General features: G+C 33.4%; 1 long non-coding RNA gene across 3 annotated transcripts in view; it reads left to right on the forward strand.

Annotated features, from left to right (window-relative positions):
• The window catches only part of LOC110599464 (uncharacterized), a 74,871-nt gene that overhangs the window by 22,114 nt on the left and 38,422 nt on the right, over positions 1-14,335 (forward strand). For 2 of the 3 annotated variants that reach the window (XR_005737827.2, XR_013423940.1), the window contains exon 2: positions 9,101-9,261. This is a non-coding gene — a long non-coding RNA (uncharacterized LOC110599464). Of the gene's footprint in view, positions 1-9,100; positions 9,262-12,255; positions 12,396-14,335 lie in introns of those variants that run through there. The other variant, XR_005737830.2, reaches the window with a different exon arrangement.

Here is a 14,335-nt window from a genome sequence, read left to right on the forward strand (position 1 = left end):
TCCCCACGGGCCAGGCATGGTGATCAGTGACTTCCATTGTCATGTCCATCCACACAGCTCCCCACTGAGACAGACACTATTATTACTCCCACTTTACAGATGAAGGAGATTGAGGCACAGAGAGATTAAGTAATTTACACTGGTTTATAGAGCATCTAAGTACTACAGATGGGATTCAATCTTGTATTTGAGCATTGCCACACTGCTTTCCTAATACTCACTTAGGAGGGAAAAAAAAAGGGTCCTTCTATTCCAATCCAAGGGGAGTAAAAGCATACCCTGTGTAAGTGGAGGAAAAACAGTCCTTCATTTTCCTCTCCTACTTAAGAAATAAGAAAAACATATTGTTGGTAAAAGCCTGCTGACTTTGCCTGGTTCTGACTTGACTTGGTTCTGAAGAAGAGAAGATGTATCCAGAGTCCAGGGTACACAGGGAAGAATGATGGATGTGGCAGATCTAATCTTGGAGGTTCTTTTTGATGGTGGAGTATTTAAATCTCTACCACTCTCAGTGCATGATGGTAAAAGATACACAAATTTAGTAAAAAAATTTAGTAAAAAAACTATTTCATGTGAAAATATCTGTTTTGGATTACATGTTTCTGTAACACTAATAAGAATTATTGATGTCTCTTTCCAAGACTGTATCTTTTAGTTTTGGTAGTTGCATTTACATACCAATGTATGAGACCAAGTATAAACCCAAAGAGAATTATTGTTTATACTCCCAAGATAGGATTCTGTGCCTAGCTTTCTGTACTCTTACCAATAATTGCTTTTTCATTTCTGTGACATTCAGTTTCACTCAAAAAGACTTTCACTAAAAATTGCTTGTTTGTGTAACTCATAAGATTTGCAGATTATGTGTAAATTGGCTACAACCATCAAGCCAAATCTTATTACCCTGCATGTATATATTACATTGAGATAATATAAACATTTTAGTTCATTAAAAATGTGCAATTGTGTAGAGAATGCTTTACAAATATTAAGTGCACAATAAACGTTAATCAAATAAGTAAATATCTGCTCTAATGAAAATCTGATTTAAAGGTACTAGAGAGCTTTAGTTCCAACATTGGTCATTCAGACTTGTTAAGTCAGAAACAACTATTTTCCCCCAAGGATGCCAAGAAGATTGGGATGTAAACAAATGAAGTTTGCTGGTACCTATTATGGTGGAAGGAGAGAATTTCTTTGGGTTAGACAATGTTATTAAGCAAACAATAGAGCGAAGTACCTAAGGATGGGACCCTGGGGGTCAGGAAGCGTTTTAGAATTTTAACACCAGTTGCTGTGTTGCTGTGACCCTAGATATTAACTTTTTCAGGTTTGTTTTTTCTTTTCTGTAAGATGAGTATTATGGTAGCAGGGAGTGGTACCTCAAGAGATGTTTTTTAAATGTTCTGTGAATATATCACAGGGCCTACCACTATTGAAGGGATCAATGAACTATGACCTATCAATGCTAATTTATAGGAGATTTTAGTGCCTCTAAGTATATATTGGTTGGCTATTTGAAAGACTTTATTTTTGGTATGTAACACCAATGAATGATATTTCCAATAATTTCTTATTTTGAGGGTTCTCCTAAGACTCAAAGAAGGCTCAAATATTAGATGAAACTATCTTTAAAATAAATGTAATTTAAAATATTATAATTTTATAATGCATGTGATCTTATAAGCATTAAATTTATGTATTATGAAATCTTGATTTTATATATGAAAGAAATACTTTGTGAACAAAAATTTCTTTTCATTAACTAACTTGAGATTTATACTTTTTACTCTGTTGTGATTATAAAGGTGAATGAGATACTGTCTTTATCTTTACAAAAGTGATAGTCCAGTTGAATATTTAATGATGAAATTATGGTGTAAGAAGAGTATTAGAAAAGAATTAATTCCATAAAAGAATAAAGTCAAGCATTTAATTTATGTCTTGAGCTACTGAGAATAGGAGTATGTTTTTGCAAACATATTTAAACTCAATTTTATTCACTATTATGCACATGTGTATATTTATGAATTTTGAAAACAAAGCAAAAAAGTCCTCTTTTTCCAGGTATCATTGCCTGTTTGTAGGAAGAAAAAATAATGGTTTTTTTCAACCTTAAGTAAAGATACTATTTCCCTAAAGGAAAATTATATGTATGCATAAACTGACATGAAAGGCTTGCATATCACAATCAAGTAAACAGTGAAATAGTTCCTAAATAGCAAAATCTATTCAACAGGAGTCATATTTGTACTTTCTGCATTCCTTCATTTTAAGTATTATATTTTCTTTCAAAATCTGCTGGGCAGTGCCATATATCATTTTAGAAAAGAAAAGGTAAAATTCTTTTCCTTTAATACTGACAAGAATAACAAATACCCCATCTCTCCTTGTCCTTTGACTTGGGTGACTTGTGCCCTCGTGTGTGACCACAAGGTACCCTTTCTATTGACAGTTACAAGCAAAGGAGAGATCCCTTGATGGATCCTGTGCACAGTCAAAATAAGCCAAGATGTTCAGAATGATTTGGGCAGCCCAATTGTAGCTATGCAGGGTGCAATTCAGCCATGCTGCCAGACATTCGGGTGAAACAGGAGAGAGAATGAGCATGCCCAAATCTACCATATTCATTCATGAATGAAATGAATGAAATGAAAAATGAATTTGGATCTCCTGTCCAACTTCACTTTGTATCTCATTACTTAGGACTTTTTTTTTAAACTGCTAAAGATAAAAAAAAATTCTCATACCAGATTATTACTGTTAGAGTTAAACCCAATTTTATAGTTTAAGCTGTATGCAGTAAATTTTGTTTTCAAGAGGCATATTAGACATTGTTTTCTCTTCTAATTTGATATTAATGATGAAAGCACACCTGACTGCCATCTGTCACAGGTGTCATCTGATGAAATGCTGGTTCTTTAGCTTCACTTTGATGTTCTGTCTGCTAAGGCAAATAAGAACTGAATAAATCCATAGTGCTGACTTCCTCACTCTGAACTGTTGTTCCCTGCAGGTAACCTCGTGATAGAATTAAGATGGTATATTTTCCAAAGCTTTTGAAAATCATTTGTACCTTACCTCAACAGACCAAGATTAAGGTGTGCTGACATGGTACCAACATGGGAAAGGAAAACTACTACCTGGAGGAAAAAGAGATGGAGAACACGAGGACAGCCTTATTAATTTCATTTAGTCTTTTCATTATCAGGTTTTTATTCAATCATATGGTTAACAAGGGCTAGGTGCCTACAGGGTCCCCCCACCCCCCCCCAAAAAAAGAAGTACAGCAGGATTGGAGGTACAGACAAGCCTGGAAATTCTGCATATTAAATGAGAGTGAGAGGAACATCTCCTTAACATAACACATCAGGAAAAGTTTCTCACAGGAGTTAAACCCTGAGGTGCAATTTGATGGATGGACATTGTATCCTAAGCTTATTTCCATTGTACTGAAGGATTTATTAAATTTTTTATGGCTGGATTTATTCTATTTTGGTCACCCATAATATTAAATGTTAGACTTTTTTTTTTTCTAAATGGTTGCTACTCTAGTGAGATTTACTTTTTATATATTGAAAATTTTAAAATAAGTTCAGTGTCTAATTACAAAGAAATAGTGAAATAAATCATGTCATGGATATGAAATAGAAGATTTTATATAATTAAAATTAATCTTACTGACTTTTAAAAATGATTTAAAACACGAAAAGTGAAGTAAAACCTGGATTACATACATTTCTATATTATAATATATAAATTTAAAGTATACAAATTTATATGTGTAAGAAAATATTATAGAAGGAAACATTACCAAAATTTTATCTGTAGCTAATTGCAGATACTGGACTTATGAGTGATTACTAATTTCTTTTTTTATTCTTGGCTTTTAAGAAAGAGCTTTTTTTCCTAAAGATCATGTCTTATTTTACAATCAGAAAGACAGATTTTTTTAAAACAATTGAGCCTGCAATAACATCTCTTTGCCTAGAGTTCTAAAAAATTTGACTTTTGAATTAAATAAAATAAATAGTTTTATGGTTTTGAACGTTATTTCTAGTGCATTTTCTAGATTATTCTTGCCAGCTTAAATGAGCCCCAAGTATATCAGTAATATTAGCACTGAAATGAAGTCAAAGAAGAAAGAAAAAATGCCTAATTTAATAAGGTATTTTAGTTTTAATTTCCCGCATTAGAAGACATCATGATTTTTTCCCTGTTTGGTTTCTAGGTGCTAAAAGCATTCCTCTTGTTCAAATTATATACAATGTCTTTAGTTTATATTTCTGTTATTTTATTTTTTCATAAGAATTATTAAAGGGGAGGTACTGGGGAATGAAACTGATCAAATTGTTATGTGTGTATATGAATATATCACAATGTATAACCACTACTATGTGCAATTATAATGCACCAATTAAAAAATTTTAAAAAGAATTCTCCATACAGCCTTAACATTACAATGTGCCATTTACTGCCCTTATCTTTCTCCAGCTGCATTCTTTTTATTTAATGTTGTTTCTTCAGCAGTTTATTTTTTTTCTTTAGCAGTTTTAAATGGTCAAATTTGTCAATGTTTCCCTTTGTGACTTGACTTACATTATCCAATTTTAAAAGTCTTTTGCCCCTCAGGTTTCTACAGGTGTTAAATTATTTTGTTGTTTTACAATTGTTTTCTGCAGTTTTTAATTAAATACTTTAAAAGAGCTTTTATAAAATAAAAAAGGATTGGAGATATGGTTCAGTGGTTAAGTGCTCCTGGGTTCAATCCCTGGTAAATAAATAAATCAACAAATAATAAAATAACTTTTACACAAAGTATTGGTCTATTCTAGTCAAATATTAACAAATGATCCCAACATTATTTGCATGCTATATGACACTTCCTTTAATTATATACAGGTATGTTTGCGTATATGTATTTATGTCCATGTACAGATAAACCCAGATAGACATAGTGTATATATGTGCAGAGTATTACTCTTAAATTTATTAGCTTATTATTGCAGTTTTTACACCTGTCTATAATTTTGTATATCTGGTTAAACTACCACACTGCTTTAATTAGAATTCCTTCAAATTTTAATGAATTGCAATATTTATATGTTAGTCAATAATTAATATTCTTGCCTCTTTTCTAAATTAACTTTAAGCCAATTTCTGTCATGCTCTAAGAAAAAAATCATCAGTGGTATTTAAGATGCAGAATTATATTAATTGTACAAATTAATTTTCAAATTTGACTAACTTAAATAATTATATAGAACTTAAAAATTATTTGAACTGTGAACTTTCTGACTTTTTCTGTCAAGAGACACTGATCATCCTCACAGAAGCATGAATGTAAATACAACCCCTAACCCTATTGGCTTCTCCCCTTTTCCCCTGCAGGTCTCTAAAAGGCAACAGACCCCACAAACACACCCGAGTGTATTTTACCTGTGTTGTTGATGGTTATAGATGAACGCATCATAATTCAAGGGAGTAACTTCCCAAAATGTTAAAGAATTTAAGCAATTACAGGTTCCTTCTAAGATGAACAAATGTGTTTAGGAGAAGACATTGAATCTAAAAGTCAAGGCTGGGGTTGTATCTCAGTGCTAGAGTGCTTGCCTAGCACTGGTGAAGCACTGGGTTTGCTCCTCAGCACCACATACAAGCAAAAAACAAAGTAAAGGTTAAATTCATTAAAAAATGATTTAAGTCATGCTTACCTCATGACAAATAATGAATTCTCAGGTTACCTAACACCTGAGATTTCAGTTTTGAAATCTTGAAATTCAGTTTTGAAAATAAGAGCATTGAGTAGAACGGAGCAGTCAGTTCTGGGTCACAGGTCAGTTGTGAGAAAATTAAATGTAGTCTTAGTCATAAACTTATGGCTTTGACAGAAGAAATCAGAATATGAAAGATTGTATGAAGGAATATTTTAAAATGTATAAAAAGTAGAGTAATGAATATAGACTAACACATCAATTATTGCAATTCATTAAAATTTAAGCAATGCTGTGGAGAGTCTTGTGGAAAGGTTGTGGGCATAGATGGATGCCCCATTGCAATTTTGTGGGGAGGCCAGCTGTTTGTGTAACATGGGCACCTACATTTGACTCATGGGTCATGGTATAAGATGATGCTTTGATTTCCAGTTTTCCATTTATTCTTTTTTTATTATAGAAAATTGAACTCGGAGGTGATTTACTACTGAGCCACATTCCCCAACCCTATATTCTTGTTTTTCATTTTGAGACAGTCTTACTACGTTCTTAGGACCTCACTACCTTGCTGCTCTGGACTCCTCCAGCTTCAGCCTACCAAGTCTCTGGGATTACAGGCATGTGCCACTGTGCCTGGCTCCCACTTTCCTTTTAGCCCAGTTAACATCCCTGATACCCACTGCCCTCTATCTTAGGCCCAACTCACATCTTGATTCTATCATATCAGAGGCGTGATTATCAGTAGATAATAGGTCAAATACCTTTTCTATATTATTCATTATTCATTGTCATCCATATACTTAGCATTAAGCACTGTGTTGCAACTTTTATTTATTTGATTTGCTTCCCAGAATGTCTGAAGAGTGCATATTATTCTTGATTTGCACTTAATTTTTGCTGCTGTTCTTGTTCCACATGTCAATAAGAGTTTGCAGTTTTTCCATATATGGACAACTGTGAAGATGATATCTGCACCTCCATCAAATTCTATAACCTGAAGCATATCATTACATTCCACCTGCTGCTGGATCCCTCCAATGAGCAAACTGGCCATCTTGGTGGGCTGTGGATTAAGTGGTGTGCTTTCTATGGTCAGTGTCTGGAAATAGGTTGAGTGTCTCTAGGCCTCCCCACAGCTCTGCTAATAGTCTGTTATCACATCTCATCTTTCTCTCTCCTAATTTGTTCATTGATCTCTTCAGAATTTTTATTTAACATGTTTGTCAAGGACAAGCAGAAGTAATTCCAATGTAACACTTTAAAAGACCTGTAGAAGTGACTCAAGGAAGCTAGAGTGGTCTGGAGGCAGTCTATAAATTCAGTGTTAATACTAACAGAAAAATGTGACTCTTTAGTAATGTGTTATGGTCAGAGATTCCTGTTCAAAACATTGACTATTCAGATGCACATCTTTTGCTCCCAGTTATCAGTCATAAAGGTAGGGCTATGAGTTGATCCACGTACAATTTTAATACATGACACAATGATAGATATTACTAAGGTAAAGCTATAGGAAAAGGAGGACAAGATTTTGAGCAGGGAACCATGATTCAAATTTTTGGTTTACTATATATTAATTGAGTGTCTGAGCAAGTTTATTGACCTTTCTAAGTCTCTGTTCATTTATGCACAAAATATGGTTTATATTGTCAAGTTATTAATAAGATTCAATAAAACAACATATAGGAAAAACTGTATGGATTCAGGCACACAATAGGAAATTTGATCAGAAAATAGATAATAGATAATAAATAATAATAGATAATAAATAACATTAGATAATAGGTCAATTAATAAGATTTATTAAAGAATTTATTTACAAGATATGGACAGAGTGTAACAAAACCAATAAGGAAGAATCTGTTATCAGAGGCCAGAAGGTACAAGGGGATTCAGGAGCTACTGGCTTGTGAAGGCAGAGCTCTGTCTGCAGGACAGGACTGCCTTCAGGGCTCTGGCTTGGACAGAGTAAGCTGCAAGTGCAAACTCTTACTTTATGCCAGGACCATTAAACAGATTCAATCACAGAACAGTGCTAGAGTGCCATTGATCCAGACCTCACAGGCAACGAGACAGTAGAGAATGATGGAAATTGGATTTGGAGGAACAATGGCATTGTCTAACAGAAAGCTCAAGAAACATTTGTTGAATAAATAAAAAGTTGAACCTGCAATCCTAAGTTGTTCCAAAGACACAATAATAGATAGGTGATAGACTGAGAGTTTGATGGAAATATTAAAGAAAGAAAATTAAGTGGAAGAAGGTAATTGGGTAAAGACATTAATTTGTTAAAGATTAAATGAATAGTTTAAAAAGCAATGAGAAAAACATTGGAATAGAAAAATCCATGGGAATGTTTCCTAATGAGGGAGATTTCCAATCTGGAGATCCATGTGGATATGTTATGATTAGATTAAGTCCTATTTCAACATGCTGATACATACAGAAAGAGAAGTTTAAAAATATGTATGACTCCTATAATTTTTGAATAATTAACTCCTACTGAAGAGCAAATATGATCTTATTCATTGATTTACTGATTGTTTTAACCTGCAGGCTCTGATCAATATCAGAAGTGGGCTTTTTCTTTTTTGCCTCACAGAAATTTTCCATTTCTCTGATGCAAAGTACTCCAGGTGTTGTAGTGTATTGGGTGTGGTGTGGGTACGTGTTTTCTTTGTGGTATGCCTGCTTGACTCTGACAGCATCTCCAATATTGACGTCAAGGATAATTATTTGAGCTAAGGGTATAAGCAAATGTTTCCTTAATTGCCCACTCAACTGGTACTCTCAGACTTTTCCTAGCCTTTGTGTTTTTAAACATATAAACAACGAAAAGCAAAAATACTATGAGAGAGGAATTGTGGAACAGTCTATTGCTAATATGCTGGTCCCACAGTTTATACACACACACATGCACGTGTGCACATGTATGCATGTCAGATAGATAGATGATTGATAGATAGATAGATAGCAGGTATTTAGAGAGAAAGAGAATAGAAGAATTGAGAATTTTTTTTGTAAGCCAAAGAGAGTAATGTACTGAGACAAAAGATAAAGAGCTAAACGAATAATAGTCCTCTAGTGAAAAAGAACCATAAACCAAAATTTTCCATGTATAATGGAAGGAAGAGAAAGAGAACACGAGACTCCTTTCAGGCCAAAAAAGTTATGTATATTAACCTTAAATGTGGTGGTGAAATGTATAGAAATGTATAGGTTCTAATTGTAATAAAACTATTGGGTCATCATCATGAAACTTTTTTAAATTTAAAATGTTTACTTATTTCTGCTGTTCATGTGATTGTAATGGGGCAATAGCTACCTTCTTCGTGAAAAAAATACACATACTGTTTTGTCTTATGCTATTTTGACTTTATTCACAGCAACACAGATAATACAATCAATTTTATGAGACTCAGATGCAAAACTAAATATATTCATCTATGTGGTCTACTGATGGGAAGTAGAATCAAATATTTCACTTTTAAGATCACCAAGCAAAAGAAAAATCAGTTGTGATTCCAAGAAGAGATGAACTCAAGTGGTAAGAAAATATTTGTTTTATGATTTTCAGAAATAATTATAAATCCCATACTGTAAAAATTGCCAAATACCAGAGCTTATTATTTGTTTTTTAGCAAAAGCATAACTGGTGCATGAAGGGACACATTTATATTTGAGAAAAATGCAACTATATGAATACTTAAATTACTTTTTTAAACATAAATTGTACATAAGTTTAGGTGTCATTGAAAAGAACTTCTAATGCTTAGAGCTCTGTGTAGTAATTGTGAACTTCTTGAGGAGCAAAGCCATGGTTCAGCTTCTGTTTTCATGTGCTGTTTTGAACTTAGTTGACCATATTGGACTTATTTCTCTATCTAGGCAAAAACCTTGATTTATGTGTCCTAGGCTTCTTTTAATTTCAAAACTCAAATTCTGTAATCAGAAAATATATGCCCACTTGTCAACATTTTTTCTATGTCCTTTTATAAAACAGTTTTTATTTTTTAAAGCAGTTTTAGGTTCACTGCAAAAATGAGTGGAAGGTCCAGTGTGTTCCCAGATACCCTCTAGCCCCATACTTGCATGTCTTTCCCCATTACCTACATCCTCCATCAAAGTTGTACATTTGCTACAATTAATGCATGAACCTTGATACATCATTACCAGAAGTCCCTAGTTTACAATAGTGTTCACTCTTGATGTGCATTCTACAGATTTGAACAAATTTATAATGATAGGTATTCATCATTATAGTGTTACTCAGAGTACTTTCACTGCCTTGAGATCCTTCTGCTCTGCATATTTATCTTTAACACTAGCAACTATTGAACTCTTTACTGTCTTTCATATCTTTTGCTTTTTCAGAATGTCATATGGTTGAAACAGTGTAGTATGCAGCCTCTTTCTCTATGGATTTCTCCATGTTTTTCATGGTTTGAGAACTTATTTTTTTTAGTACTGAATAATATTCCATTGTTTGGATGTATGTCAGTGGATTTCTCAATTCATCTATGGAAGGGCATCTAGGTTGTTTTTAAAATTTTGACCATTATGAATATAGTTACTATAAATATCTGTGTGTATGTTTTGGTGTGAACATAAGTTTTCAACTCCTTTGGGTAAATACCACGGAGCATGACTGCTGGGTAGTATAGTAAGGATACAGTTAGTTTTTTAAGAAACCTCCAAAATGTATTCCAAAGGGTTTTGCATTCTTACCAGTGATGAATAACAGTTCTTATTAGTCCTTGTACACAGTAGCATTTAGTGTCATTATTCTGTACTTTTATCCATTCTTTAAATGAAGTAGTATCCCATTCTTGATTTAATTTGTGATTCTCTAATGGCATATGATGTTGAACATCCTTTTGTTAGTTAATTTGTCATGTGTATATATCTTCTTTGGTGTGCAGTCCATTTAGAACTTTGGCCCATTTTTAAATTGGGTAGTCTATTTATTGTTGAGTTTTAAGTGTTCTTTGTACCTTCTGTATACCTGTCTTTTATCAGATATCCCATTTTCAAACATTTTCTCCCATTCTTTTGTTTGTTCTTTCGTTATCCTGTCAATGTCTTTTACAGAGAAGCTGTATTTAATTTTAATTAAGTCTAATTTGCCATTATTTCCTTCATGGATCGTGTCTGTGGTATTGTATCTACAAAGTTATCACCAAACCAAAGTCACTTTTTAAAAATTTACATCAATACCCTATTTTGAGGTTAATTCTTATGAAGGCTTAAGGTCTTCGTCTAGATTCATTTTATTTTCTGCATGTGTATATCAGTTGTTACAGCACTGCTTCTACAGAATACTATATGCAGAAGGCTTACACAAAAGACTATTGCTCCATTATATTACTTTTACCACTTTATCAAAGATCAGTTGGCCATATTTATGTGGGTATATTTTGGTCTCTCTCTTTTGTTCCATAGCCCAGTTGTGTATTCTTTTGCCAATAATACACTGTCTTGATTACTATAGCTTTAATAGCAAGCTTTGAAGTTAGGTATTGTCAGTCTTCTATCTTTTTTCTTCTTCAATATTGTGTTGGCTCTGTAATTCCAGCCACTATGGAGGCTGAGGAAAGAGAATTCCAAATTCAATGCCAACCTGGGCAACTTAGTGAGACTCTGTCCCAAAATAAAAAAATAAGAATAAAAAGCGTTGGGGATATAGCTCAGTGGTAGAGCACCCCTGAGCTCTATGTCTAATGCCAAAAAAAAAAAAATGGGGGGAAGACGGAGCATTTTTGTCTCTCCGTATGAACTTTATAATCAGTTTTTTCACAGCCACAAAATAAGTTGCTAGGCTTTTAATTGAGATTGCATGAATCCATAGAGATCAAGTTGGGAAGAACCAACATCTTGATGACATCTGACTTCATATGCACAAGCCTAGAATATTTCTTCATTTATTTAATCCCTTTTTATTTTATTTCCCTGGAATCTTATCATTTTCTCTGTATGGATATATTTTTTTAATTTTTAATATTTATTTTTTAGTTCTCGGCAGACACAACATCTTTGTTTGTATGTGGTGCTGAGGATCGAACCCGGGCCGCACGCATGCCAGGCGAGCGCGCTACCGCTTGAGCCACATCCCCAGCCCCTGGATATTTTTAAGTTATACCTAAATATAACATTTTAAAGGGGTGCTAACATAAATGGCACTTCATTTTTATGTTGAAATTCTATTAACTCATTGTTGGAAATTAATTAACTAATTGCTTATTAATTTGAGTAACTTTTTTGTCCATTCTTCTGAATTTTTTTACATAGATGATCATGTCATCTATGAATTTAAAACGGTTTCTTTTTTCTCAATTTGTATTTATTTCTTTTCCTTGTCTTATTGTACTATCTGGGACTTCCATTAAGATATTGAAAACCCACAGTGAGAAAAGACATCCGTGTGTGTGTGTGTGTGTGAGTGTGTGTGTGTGTGTGAGATTTGGTACTAGGGATTGAATCCAGGGGCACTTGACCACTGAGACACATCCCCAGCCCTATTTTGTATTTTATTTAGAAACAGGGTCTCACTGAGTTGCTTAGTGCCTCCTCACTGTTACTGAGGCTGGGTTTGAACTTGCAATCCTCCTGCTTTGGCCTCCTGAGCCTGGGATTACAGGTGTGTTTGACCTGGCCCTGATCCTTGTGTCTTCTGGATTTTAGCAGGTAAGCCTCTACTTTTCCAACATTAAGTATGATGCTAGTTGTAGATTTTTGTAGATATTCTTTACCAAGTCAAGGAAGTTCTACTTTACTCCTAATTTACTGAAACTTTTTTTTTTTTAAATCATGAATGTGAGTTGGATTTTGTCAAATGCTTTTCCTGCATGTATTGATATGATTATGTGATTTTTGTTCTATAGAATGCTGATGTGATGGATTACTTAACTGATTTTTGAAGGTTCAACCAGTCTTGAATATTTGAGATAAATCCTGTGGGTTCATGGTGTTTTATCAACTTTTAATTCAATTTGCTAATATTTTTTTGAAAGATTTTTCATGTATGTTCATGACATTTATAAATCTGTAGTTTTCCTAACTGTCTGTATTTAGTATTAGGGTAATGCTGGCTTCATAGAATAAATCAGAAAATATTCCCTCTGCTTCAATATTCTGAACAAGATTGTAGAAAAGTGGTGTAATTTCTTTCTTAAATGTTTGGTGGGATTCACTTGTGAAACCATCTCATACTGTTTTGGAAAATTATTATTTGTTGATTCAAGTTTTTAATAGATACTGGCCTTTTAAGATTGTGTATTTCTTCTGACGTGAGTTTTGGCAGATTGTGTCTTTCAAAAAATTGGCATTTCATTTACATTATTAAATTCAGGCATACTGTTGTTCATAGTATTCTGTGATTATCTTTTCAATGTCTATGAGCTTTGTGGTGATGTTCCCTTTTCTGATATCTGAAAATTGTGTTACTTCTTTTTTTCTTCATCATTCTGTCTAGAAGTTTATCAGCCTTTTTTGACAAACAGTTGGAGGTTTTGAAAAAATTTTCTCTATAGAGGTCCTATGTTCAATTTAATTGACTTCTGCTGTAATTTTTATTATGTCTTTTTTTCTGCTTATATGGATTTAATCTGTCCTTTTTTGGTAATTAGAACATTTCTTACAATGGCACCATTGTTGAACATTTTGTATTGACCTATATGGAAGACTTTACCTGGGAAGCATGTCCTAAAGTATAAAAAAATAGATAATAAGAACATTATATGTGCTTCTAGATTTTATTACTTCAGATCTTTCTTCTTTAGAATATTTGTATTCAGTGCTACAGATTTCTCTGTAAGCACTGACTCCCCTGCATCCAAATTTTGATAAGTTGTTTTCATTTTCATCTAGTTCGTAGTATCTATAAAATCACTTGATTGTTCTTCTTTGATCCTTGTGTTATTTAGGGCTGTGTTGTTTAATCTCAAAATATGTTGCTATTTTGCAGCTCTCTTTTTGTTATTGATTTCTCCTTTAATTCCATTGTGATCCAAAAGTAGACATTCAGTGAATTTCTATTCAATTTCTTTAGGTGTATTTAAGTGCCTCAGTGCCCAGAACATGTTGTACTTTGGTGAATGTTCCACGTGTGAGCTTGAGATGAATATGTACTCTGCCACTGTTGGATGAAGTAGTCAATAGATGTTCATTACGCCCAGTTGATTGATGGCATTGTTGAATCTGTCATGCCTTTACTGATTCTCTAGTTGTTGAATCCATCCATTTCTAAATAGTGGGATGCTGAAGTCTCAAATCATATTAATGGATTTTGTTTATTTCTTTCATTTTTATTAGTTTTGGCTTTCTGCATTTTGATGTTCTGGTATTTGGTTAATAAAAGTTAAAAAAAATATGTCTTTGGGCTGAGGATGAGGCTCAAGCCATAGCGCGCTCGCCTGGCATACATGTGGCCTGGGTTCGATCCTTAGCACCACATACAAACAAAGATGTAGTGTCCACCGAAAACTAAAAAAAATAAAATATTAAAATTCTCTCTCTCTCTCTCTCTCTCTCTCTCTCTCTCTCTCTCTCTCTCTCTCTCTCTCTCTCTCTCTCTCTCTATCTTTTAAAAAAATATGTCTTATTGGAAAAGTGACTCTTTATTA

The sequence above is a fragment of the Ictidomys tridecemlineatus genome, chromosome 7, assembly GCF_052094955.1.
Source record: "Ictidomys tridecemlineatus isolate mIctTri1 chromosome 7, mIctTri1.hap1, whole genome shotgun sequence".
Taxonomy (NCBI): domain Eukaryota; kingdom Metazoa; phylum Chordata; class Mammalia; order Rodentia; family Sciuridae; genus Ictidomys; species Ictidomys tridecemlineatus.